The 12416-nt window shown below is 46.3% G+C and overlaps 1 long non-coding RNA gene across 1 annotated transcript in view; it reads left to right on the plus strand.

Moving 5' to 3' along the window:
* LOC134340991 (uncharacterized) overlaps positions 1-11896 on the plus strand; it is a 54515-nt gene extending 42619 nt beyond the window's left edge. Inside the window, exon 4 of the long non-coding RNA XR_010016693.1 lies at positions 9813-11896. This is a non-coding gene — a long non-coding RNA (uncharacterized LOC134340991). The remainder of the gene's footprint in view (positions 1-9812) is intronic.
* The last annotated feature ends 520 nt before the right edge of the window (positions 11897-12416 follow it).

A 12416-nucleotide genomic window follows, 5' to 3' on the forward strand; every position in this document is an offset into this window, starting at 1 on the left:
ATCCAAATCGTTGATGTGCAATGTAAAAAGAAGCGGCCCCAACACTGATCCCTGTGGAACACCACTGGTAACTGGTAGCCAACCAGAATTGGATCCCTTTATTCCCACTCTCTGTTTCCTGCCAATCAGCCAACGCTCTATCCACGTATGTAACTTTCCTGTAATTCCATGGGCTCTTATCTTGTTAAGTAGCCTCGTGTGGCACCTTGTCAAAGGCCTTCTGAAAATCCAAATATACAACATCCACTGCATCTCCCTTGTCTAGCCTACTGGTAATTTCCTCAAAAAATTGTAATAGGTTTGTGAGGCAGGATTTTCCTTTAAGGAATCCATGTTGAGTTCTGCCTATCTTGTCATATGCCTCCAGGTACTCTGTAACCTCATCCTTGACAATCGACTCCAAAAACTTCCCAACCACCGACGTCAAGCTAACAGGTCTATAATTTCCTTTTTGCTTCCTTGCCCCCTTCTTAAATAGCGGAGTGACATTTGCAATCTTCCAGTCTTCCGGAACCATGCCAGAATCTATCGACTTTTGAAAGATCATCGCTAATGCCTCCGCAATCTCCACAGCTACTTCCTTCAGAACACGAGGGTGCATTCCACCTGGTCCAGGAGATTTATCGACCTTTAGCCTATTCAGCTTCCTGAGTACTTTCTCTGTCGTAATTGTGACTGCGCACACTTCTCTTCCCTGCCACCCTTGAATGTCTGGTATCCTGCTATCTTCCTCAGTGAAGACTGATGCAAAATACTTGTTCAGTTCCTCTGCCATCTCCTCATCTCCCATTACAATTTCTCCAGTATCATTTTCTATCGGTCCTATATCTACTCTCACCTGTCTTTTACTCTTTATATACTTGAAAAAGCTTTTAGTATCCTCTTTGATATTATTTGCTAGTTTCCTTTCATAGTTAATCTTTTCTCTCTTAATGACGTTCTTGGTTTCCTTTTGTAAGGTTTTAAAAACTTCCCAATCCTCTGTCTTCCCACTAATTTTTGCTTCCTTATATGCCCTCTCCTTTGCTTTAGCTTTGGCTGTGACTTCTCTTGTCAACCACGGTTGCATTCTTCTTCCACTTGAAAATTTCTTCTTTTTTGGAATATACCTGTCTTGCACATTCCTCATTTCTCGCATAAACTCCAGCCACTGCTGCTCTGCAGTCTTTCCCGCCAGTGTCCCTTTTCAGTCAACTTTGGCCAGTTCCTCTTTCATGCCACTAATTTCCTTTACTCCACTGAAACACTGACACATCAGATTTCGGCTTCTCTTTTTCTAATTTCACAGTAAACTCAATCATGTTATGATCACTGTCTCCTAAGGGTTCCTTCACCTCAATCTCTCCAATCACCTCCGATTCATTACATAATACCCAATCCAGTACAGCCGATCCCCTAGTGGGCTCAACAACAAGCTGTTCTAAAAAGCCATCTCGCAGACATTCTACAAATTCTCTCTCTTGAAATCCAGTGCCGACCTGATTTTTCCCCATCTACTCGCATGTTAAAATCCCCCACAATTATCTTAACACTGCCCTTCTGACAAGCCTTTTCTATTTCCAGTTGTCATTTGTAGTCCACATCCCTGCAGCTGTTTGGAGGCCTATAAATAACTACCATCAGGGTCCTTTTACCCCTGCTATTCCTTAGCTCAACCCATAAAGATTCTGCACCTTCCGATCCTATATCACCTCTTTCTAATGATTTAATATAATTTCTTACCAGTAAAGCCACGCCTCCCCCTCTGCCTACCTTCCTATCCTTCCGATACACCGTGTATCCTTGGATGTTCAGCTCCCAGAGACATGCATCCTTTAGCCAGGTCTCAGTGATGGCCACAATATCATACCTGCCAATCTGTAGCTGTACAACAAGATCATCCACCTTATTATGCTGCGTGCATTTAAGTACAACACCTTAAGACCGGTATTTGATACTTTTTGCTTTGATTTCATTGCAACTTTATTGCACTGCAACTCATCCCAATGGCTACACATTTGCCCCATCACCTGCCTGTCTTTCCTGACATCTTTACTGCTCACCCTCTTAGACTTATTTCTGTTTTCCCCTTCCTCCACTTTATCATTCCGGTTCCCATCCCCCTGCCAAATTAGTTTAAACCCTCCCTAACAGCTCTATTGAACTTTCCCGCCAGGATATTGGTTCCCTTCGGGTTCAGGTGTAACCTGTCCTTTTTGAACAGGTCATACTTTCCCCATAAGAGATCCCAATTATCCAAGAATCCGAAGCCCTGCCCCCTACACCAGTCTCTCAGCCAGGCATTCATCTGCCTGATCTGACTACTCTTGCCCTCACTAGCACGTGGCACAGGTCGCAATCCCGAGATTACTACCCTGGAGGTCCTGCTTCTCAGCTTCCTTCCTAACTCCTGGAAATCTCTCTTCAGGACCTCCTCCTTTGTCCTATCTATGTCATTGGTACCAACATGTACCAAGACAACTGGCTGCTCACCCTCCCCCTTTAGAATATTCAGGACCCGATCCGAGACATCCCGTACCCATCATAACAGTCCTTGTCATAGTCATAGTCATACTTTATTAATCCCGGGGGAAATTGGTTTTCGTTACCGTTGCTCCATAAATAATAAATAGTAATAGAACCATAAATAGTTAAGTAGTAGTATGTAAATTATGAAGTAAGACCAGGACTATTGGCTCAGGATGTCTGACCCTCCAAGGGAGGAGTCGTAAAGTTTGATGGCCACAGGCAGGAATGACTTCCTATGACGCTCAGTGCTGCATCTCGGTGGAATGAGTCTCTGGCTGAATGTACTCCTGTGCCCACCCAGTACATTATGTAGTGGATGGGAGACATCGACCAAGATGGCATGCAACTTAGACAGCATCCTCTTTTCAGACACCACCGTGAGAGAGTCCAGTTCCATCCCCACAACATCACTGGCCTTACGAATGAGTTTGTTTATTCTGTTGGTGTCTGTCACCCTCAGCCTGCTGCCCCAGCACACAACAGCAAACATGATAGCACTGGCCACCTCAGCATTGTCCGGCAGATGTTAAAGGACCTCAGTCTCCTCAGGAAATAGAGACTAATGGTATGGTACATCCTGCCTATTGGTAGGGAGCTCAAAGAGATTGTTGGATGGATGGGAGGGATCATTGACATTGCTAAAGGCCCTGTGTATGCAGTGCTCTGGATAAATATCTCCAACAGGTGGAAAAGAGACCCTGATGATCCTCTCAGCAGTCCTCACAATCCTTTGCAGGGTCTTGCAGTCAGATGCCTTGCAATTCATGTACCAGACGGTGATGTAGCTGGTCAGGACACTCTTGATAGTGCTTCTGAAATTGATTAGAATGAGATTAGAATCGATTTGTGTGTGTAGTGATCAGGGGCGGGGGGTGGTAGATGGGAGAATAACATAGTATTGTATGGGAGTAGTGTAAATGGCTGTTTGTTGGTTGGTACAGCCTTAGTGTGTGAATGGTCTATCTTCATTGTTATATTTGTCTGGGAACACTCATTCTTTTCACCTCCCCTTACCACTGTCACTGACATCTTCCCTGACACTCCCAATGACATCCTGCTTCCTTTACCAACTACATTTAGCGGCCATTTTATTAGGCACCTCCTGGCCACTGTGTGTATGTTTGTGGTCATCTGCTACTGTAGCCCATCCATTCCAAGGCTCAGAGATGCTCTTCTGCACACCACTGTTGTAACTCATGCTTATTTGAGTTACTGTTGCCTTCCTGTCAGCTTGAACCAGTCTGGCCATTCTCCTCTGACCTCTCTCATTAACAAGGTGTTTTCACTCTCGGAACTGCCACTCACTGGATGTTTCTTGTTTGTTTTTTGCACCATTCGCTGTAACCTCTGGAGACTGAAAATCCCAGGAGATCCCCATAGTCAAACCATCCTATCTGGCACCAGCAATCATTCCATGATCAAAGTCACTTAGATCACATTTCTTCCCTATTCTGATGTTTGGTCTGAACAACAACTGAACCTTTTGACCATGTCTGCATGCTTTTGTGCAGTGAGTTGCTGCCACGTGATTGGCTGATTATTAAAGAGCAGGTGTACAGATGTAACTAATAAAGTGGCCACTTGAGTATATTTTACTTGTGGGTCCACTGGTTAGTAATTTGAGTGTGGATGAACACGTTTTATCTTCATTTTGTCAAAACACACTCAGAATTATGACCAACGTGCAGTGTGCTGAAGGAATGCAATGTGTCATGTAGCATCTGTGGGAGGAAAGAAATTGTCAATGTTTTGGGTCAAAACCCTCGTTTGTTGCTCCATTCCCAGTATCTGCAGTCTCTTGTGCCTCCAGAATTTTGACCATTTCAATTTAATTTTCTCTGCTCTATGACAAACAGTCCCATTTTAGTCTCTCATCCCATCTAGTAATTCTCTGCTATGCCATTTACTTGCTACCCTTGCTAAAGAGCTGCATAAAAATCGAACACAATCCCTTTAATAGTCTTTGCAATGATTTGGAAACATATAGCACAACTTATTTGTGAGTATTTTTGTGACAGATTCTTCATCTTGTCTGACCAGTCCCAAAAAGTGTATGTACAATTTGTGAATTTACAGGCCCCACTGTCCCACCAGCGACATGGTACCTTTTCCCCCTTCGTAGTTTGTGAAGCTGACACTAACATTGTGCTGCTTAAATGCTGTCATTAATAAAGGTGATGGGTAGCCAGACCAGACGACTGAATACACAGCGCTGAACTTGAAAATGCATAGGCTGCAGCAGAGTCAGAGCATAGAACTCAGTTCTGCACATACTACCACAGAGGGGACAATTCAGCGATGGAAAGGTGTGAAAATTCACTAAATATACCAGGAAATAGAAATTACCACAAAGGAGTTGAAGAATTTTATTTATTTATTAAGGTACAGAGTGGAATTGGCCCTTTGAACAACGTCATCCAGAAATTCTTGGATTTAATCCTAGTCTAATCACGGGACAATTTATAATGACCAATTATTCTACCAACCATAATATCTTTGGACTGTGGGAGAAAATGAGCACCCGGAGGAAACCCACATGGTCATGAGGAGAATGTACAAACTCCTGACAGGCAGCGGTGGGAAGGTCCTTCATTAGGGTGGAGAGGATTCAAGCCTGATTTATACTTCTGCGTCAACTTGACGCCGTAAGTACTGCATCGCCGCAAACCCTACACAGAGCCGACACGGATCCCTACGCCAGAGCCTGACGCGCACCTCTCCCAAAATGTAACTGCACGTCGCGGCAATGCGGACCACAACAACTGTGATTGGTCTGCTTGGTAGCATTGAATTTCCTCCTACGCTGCAGTAGCTTCCCATTGAGCGACTGAAGGGCAGGGAAGGAGCTCTGGCTGCAGTGCTTTCCATAAAACTTTACAGACCTCCGAAATTATGGAGGACACATTTCACTTTTACGAAAAAAGACGCTCGCTTTAAACTTGTTTACCCCGAGAAAGACTACCATGACCATGAAGCCCTGCGCGGGCAGGTGTGTGTGAATGCGCGACGTGCCCGAATTGCAGAGCGATGCAGACACAGCAATGCACAAGTATAAATGCTCACAACGCGCATAGGCCACTTGCGTAGGTTATGGCGTCGAGTTGACGCAGAAGTATAAATCAGGCTTAAGAGAGAATCCAATAGACATTTGTAGGAATCTAAAATGTTCCTAAAATTCAAAAGTGACTGAGTATGCCTGCTGCTTGCTGAATTGTTATGAAAGGGGCATGGAAGACAGACTGACCAGGGAACTCAGGGCCTTGTGAGAATAATGCTGGAGCAGATTCAGCTGTAATAATACAGGATTCTAGAACTTACACCCAGATAGAAGAGCACTGCAGAAACCCAAGAGGACCACATACTCCATAGTTACTTTGTTAGTCTTTTATACATATTCATGGACCACTTCTGTGGACCATGCCAGTGTTCTGTGCTCAGTGTCAGATGTGGAAAGTCCGGGAGACTCCCAGCCTCCCGGACAGCCACATCTGCACCACGTGCGTCAAGCTGCAGCTCCTTAGGGACCGCTTTAAGGAACTGGAGATGCAACTTGATGACCTTCGTCTGGTCAGGGAGAGTGAGGAGATGATAGAGAGGAGCTATAGGCAGGTAGTCACACCGGGGCCTGGGGAGACAGCTAAGTGGGTAACAGTTAGGAGAGGGAAGGGCAGGAGTCAGAGGCTAGAGAGCACCCCTGTGGCTGTACCCCTTAACAATAAGTACCCCTGCTTATCGATTGGCATATCCCAAGAGCGAGGGGTTTAGATGGGGTGGAGTTTGTTAGGTGTGTTCAAGAAGGTTTCTTGACACAATATGTAGATAAGCCTACAAAAGGAGAGGCTGTACTTGATCTGGTATTGGGAAATGAACCTGGTCAGGTGTCAGATCTCTCTGTTGGAGAGCATTTTGGAGAGAGTGATCACAATTTTATCTCCTTTACCATAGCATTAGAGGGGGATAGGAATGGACAAGTTAGGAAAGCATTTAATTGGAGTAAGGGGAAATATGAGACTATCAGGCAGGAACTTGGAAGCATAAATTAGAAACAGATGTTCTCAGGGAAATGTGCAGCAGAAATGTGGCAAATGTTCAGGGGATAGTTGCCTGGAGTTCTGCATAGGTACGTTCCAATGAGACAGGGAAACGATGGTAAGGTACAGGAACCGTGGTGTACAAAGGCTGTTGTAAATCTAGTCAAGAAGAAAAGAGCTTATGAAGGGTTCAAAAAACTAGTTAATGAGAGAGATCTAGAAGATTATAAGGCTAGCAGGAAGGAGCTTAAGAGAGAAATTAAGAGAGCCAGAAGGGGCCATGAGAAGGCCTTGGCGGACAGGATTAAGGAAAGCGCCAAGGCATTCTACAAGTATGTGAAGAGCAAGAGGATAAGACGTGAGAGAATAGGACCAATCAAGTGTGACAGTGGAAAAGTGTGTATGGAGCCGGAGGAGATAGCAGAGGTACTTAATGAGTACTTTGCTTCAGTATTCACTGCGGAAAAGGATCTTGGCGATTATAGGGATGACTTACATTGGACTGAAAAGCTTGAGCATATAGATATTAAGAAAGAGGATGTGCTGGAGCTTTTGGAAAGCATCTAGTTGGATAAGTCACTGGGACCGGACGAGATGTATCCCAGGCTACTGTAGGAGGTGAGGGAGGAGATTTCTGAGCCTCTGGCAATGATCTTTGCATCATCAATGTGGATAAGTTCCAGAGGATTGGACGGTTGTGGATGTTCCCTTATTCATGAAAGAGAGAAGAGATAGCCCAGGAAATTATAGACCAGTGAATCTTACTTCAGTGGTTGGTAAGTTGATGGAGAAGATCCTGAGAGGCAGGATTTATGAACATTTGGAGAGGCATAAAATGATAAGGAATAGTCAGCATGACTTTGTCAAAGGCAGGTCGTGTCTTACGAGCCTGACTGAATTTTTTGAGGATGTGCCTAAACACCTTGATGAAGGTAGAGCAGTAGATGTAGCGTATATGGATTTCAGCAAGGCATTTGACAAGGTACCCCATACAAGGCTTATTGAGAAAGTAAGGAGGCATGGGATCCAAGGGGATTTGGCTTTGTGGATCCAGAACTGGCTTGCCCACAGAAGGCAAAGAGTGGTTGTAGATGGGTCATATTCTGCATGGAGGTCGGTCCCCAGTGGTGTGCCTCAGGGATCTGTTCTGGGACCCCTACTCTGTGATTTTTATGAATGACCTGGATGAAGAAGTGGAGGGATCGGTTAGTAAATTTGCTGATGACACAAAGGTTGGGGGTGTTGTGGATAGTGTGGAGGGCTGTCAGAGGTTACAGCAGGACATTGATAGGATGCAAAACTGGGCTGAGAAGAGGCAGGTGGAGTTTAACCCAGATATGTGTGAGGTGGTTCATTTTGATGGGTCAAATATGATGGCAGAATATCGTATTAATGGTAAGACTCTTGGCAGTGTGGAGGATCAGAGGGATCTTGGGGTCGGAGTCCATAGGACACTCAAAGCTGCTGCGGAGGTTGACTCGGTGGTTGAGAAATATACGGTGCATTGGTGTTCATCAATCGTGGGATTGAGTTTAGGAGCCGAGAGGTAATGTTGCAGCTATATAGGACCCTGGTCAGACCCCACTTGGAGTACTGTACTCAGTTCTGGTTGCCTCACTACAGGAAGGATGTGGAAACCATAGAAGTGGTGCAGAGGAGATTTACAAGGATGTTGCCTGGATTGGGGAGCATGCCTTATGAGAATAGGTTGAGTGAACTCGACCTTTTCTCCTTGGAGTGATGGAGGATGAGAGGTGACCTGATAGAGGTGTATGATGAGAGGCATTGATCATGTGGATAGTCAAAGGCTTTTTCCCAGGGCTGGAATGGCTAGCATGAGAGGGCACAGTTTTAAGGTGCTTGGAAGTAGGTACAGAGGAGATGTCAGGGGTAAGTTTTTTTATGCAGAGAATGGTGAGTGCGTGGAATGGGCTGCCGGCGACGGTGGTGGAGGCGAATATGATCGCGTCTTTTAAGAGACTCCTGGACAGGTACATCGAGCTTAGAAAAATAGAGGGCTATGGGTAACCTCAGGTAATTTCTAAGGTAAGGACATGTTTGGCACAGCTTTGTGGGCTGAAGGGCCTGTATTGTGCTGCAGGTTTTCTATGTTTCTATTCTTGTCTCCATTTCCTTTCTGTGTTTCTCATTTCAGAAAGATCAGATTTTAAAATTAGTTCCATTTGGATTTTCAGTGGAATATTCACCTCTGGTGGATTTTGTGTTTCCTTGTTATCATGGGGAGTGCCGCCCCATAATGCTTTTCTTCCGTATAGGATTTATTGCCCCCGTTGCTTGGTGTAGGCCAATCATGGAAGGCCTATTGATGTCAAGATTTGTCAGACTGTTAACCAGCTCACGAATACACATTGAATTCACATTGTCATTGTTAGGCATAAATATTTTTTTTATTTCAAAATATACTTTATTCAAAAATAAATATATACAATAAACCATTCAATAACTTTTCATCCTTTACATACGTTTCCATTATACTCAGTACATATCCGTATTTAGAGCCACCTAGGTATAAATATGCAAAATGAAAACAGCATCATTGCTATAACCTCAGACTGTTAATCACCCTGGGAGCATTCTTGCTACTTCTAGAGGCTGAGGATACATCTATCACCACTGAAGAGAACAGGCTTGTTTCAATGGAGAATAAGATTGAAGTTCTCTGGTTTTAGTAATGCAAGTTGGCACAAAATGCAGGAATTTTGCAAGGGTTAGGCCTGAATCAATGAGCAGGATCAAGATGGAAAGTATGGCTCCTGGATGGAAGGGGTGGAGGATTTGAACGAAATATTCTGAATCATTTGCGCAAATATGTCTCACAGCCCCCACAGCCCACTTGCCCTGCACCCATTCCTTCCTGAGAGGTTTCTGCAGAAACATTAGCTCATAGCGTTCCTTAATCCGTGATAAATGTTGGGAAAAGTCCCTGTACGTGTGGTGAAAGGACAACCAGTTTGGGTAAAAAGGACTTAATGAGTCAGAGCCAATCCTATTAGTTCCGGGCTGTGTGCCTGCATAGGAACGTAACCAGGTTTTAAAAGAGCAATTTGAATGACAGGCCTTGGAAGCAGGCAGGGAGCTGGGCTCTCACAGCTGGACTATGTAACTCCACCATTTTTACTTGTTTCCTCCTGCAAATTTTGAAGAAAGAAAGATCCCCTTGAATCTGCCCTCCCCATCTCGCCTCCTCCCCATCTCCTCACTGCACTTTTCTGTGGGAGGGCTGTCACTATTTTACTTTCCCTTTCTTTGCAGACTGAAATCTCTGCTGTTTTACCTCGGAGGTTACTTATGATCTTATTACCACAACTGCGGGTAGCTGGCTGAAAATCATGACCCAAGATTGAGTTAAGTTCCGATTTAGAAGTCCAGCTAAGGATGACACCGGGATTGGATTTTCAAAACCTTGCACAGAGGCAAAGTCACCGAGGCAGGGCAAACACTCCAATGAGGTGACTCCCTACGAGCCTGTGGCGCAGGTCTTAATGACACCAAGACCATTAAGGAAAGCAGAAGGAGCCTCACCAGCAGTGCACTCTGACAGGCTAAGTCAGGCATGCCAAGTTGGGCAAGGTACCTTATGTCTTTCTTTCACCTGACCTGCTGAGGATTCTCTGCAATTTCTGAGCTTATTCCAGATTTCAACCATTTGCAGCTATTTTTCAATTGATTTTCACAACCTTGTGTTCTTTCCTCTACTCCCAGTATACATCAGATGAGTCCTAGTAAAGGTATATTGAGTGATGCTGGGGGAATGAGAGTGGACCACGGGGCTACATTAAATTCCTTACCTTCTAGTCCCCTCTACTCAAATGTTTCTTGGAATTTTATACCAATGATTACCTGATTTTATATAGCCTACAGGCACTAACATGAGGCCTGCATGTTGCACATACAGCTGCTGAAAAGGGGGAATATCAGCGTAGTGTTGCTTATGGTCACCATAGTCATGCTTCTAGTGGAGGTATGGAGCGGAAAAGGCCCACAACATCTCAGTAGCACCACTGAAATCACTGCCAAAGAGAAATATTCCATATCGAGTGTGAAAGGAAGCTGCAGGAGCAGCTCAGGTGCTGGATATGGGAAGAGATTGACTGCCGGTGTTTAGGGGGCAAAATGCCGTTGCTTAGTTTGTACAAGCCAAGGCCCAATTTGCTCTGTGAGAAATCTCTGCTGCCAACACCAAATATTTCTATGTGGTAGTGTCGCTCAGCAACTCCACAGCTCTGAGAGTGGTGAGTCTACTAGAACAATCACCTGAACATGATAAACACCGATTGCTGAAAACTCACCTTTTACAGACTTTTGGACTATCAGAGTCAGAGCACGCCATACAGTTGCTCTCCTTGCCCAGCCTCGCCGATGCTAGGCGTGTGTAAATAATGGACCACGTGCTGTCTCTGCTGTGAAATCACCATCCTTGTTTTATTTTTGAAAAACTCCTTATGCAACAAATGCCTGATCAAGTTTGCAAAGCCCTCACTAATGCACCTGTGAAGGACTATAGGGAGCTTACTAAAATAGCTGACAGTCTACACTCAGCCAGGCAGAGGTGCATCATTCCTCCTCATGTCCCTGCCTTAATAAACCTGGTCAACAGGGCCTCCAACACAAGCATGTGAAACAGTCTACTGCTGTAAAACAGACTATGCTGGGTCTGTGTTTTACACGCACTCGCTTTGGTAAGTGCCAACCATCTTGCAGTTTTGACAGTTCCAGCGCATCTGGACATCAGAGGTGGACACCGTGGGTTCCAACTGCCAGGGTTGTCTTTTATTCATTACAGACAACCTTTCAGGGTGTCACTTCCTGTGAGACATAGGTGTTCAAGAGAGTGTGCTGCCAGCATTGCCTATTGATAAGAAGGCAAAGAGCAATGAAACCTCGCTGGAGATTGCCAACAGCAGCAGGATTCAGACTTACAGGACACAATGGGTGACACTCTACTTCAGTGGGTGATGTTACACAAGGGACTTCGTCTTGGCTAAAGTGGCTAGACCTCTGTTCGGTGCACATTTCCTGTGTGCCCAAGGACTGTTAATTGATTTTCACTGCTGGATTATGGATGTCAAGGAGTTTAGGTCGTTACCCTGCTCCCTGCTCCCTGCGGCCTCGCCTCGCCTCGCCTCGCCTCAAGTCTCCGACCTCCGGCCTCCCCTCGCCTCAAGTCTCTGGTCTCCGGCCTCCGGTTTCGCCTCACCTCAAGTCTCCGGCTTCGCCTCGCCTCGCCTCACCTCAAGTCTCCGGCCTCGCCTCGCCTCAAGTCTCCGACCTCCAGCCTCCCCTCGCCTCAAGTCTCTGGTCTCCGGCCTCCGGTTTCGCCTCACCTCAAGTCTCCGGCCTTGCCTCGCCTCACCTCAAGTCTCTGGCCTCTGGCCTCCGGCCTCCCCTCGCCTCAAGTCTCTGGCTTCGCCTCGTCTCGCCTCACCTCAAGTCTCCGGCTTCGCCTCGCCTCGTCTCGCCTCACCTCAAGTCTCCGGCCTCGCCTCGCCTCGCCTCAATACTCCGCCCTCCGGCCTCTCCTCACCTGAAGTCTCGGGCCTCGCCTCGCCTCAAGTCTCCGGCCCCCCGGCCTGGCCTCGCCTCGCCTCAAGTCTCCGGCCCCCCGGCCTGGCCTCGCCTCGCCTCAAGTCTCCGGCCACCCAGCCTGGCCTCGCCTCGCCTCGCCTCAAGTCTCCGGCCACCCAGCCTGGCCTCGCCTCACCTCAAGTCTCCGGCCTCCGGCCTCCCCTCGCCTCAAGTCTCTGGTCTCTGGCCTCCGGTTTCGCCTCATCTCAAGTCTCCGGCTTCGCCTCGCCTCGTCTCGCCTCACCTCAAGTCTCCGGCCTTGCCTCGCCTCAATACTCCGCCCTCCGGCCT

This window comes from Mobula hypostoma, chromosome X2 (assembly GCF_963921235.1).
Source record: "Mobula hypostoma chromosome X2, sMobHyp1.1, whole genome shotgun sequence".
NCBI lineage: Eukaryota > Metazoa > Chordata > Chondrichthyes > Myliobatiformes > Myliobatidae > Mobula > Mobula hypostoma.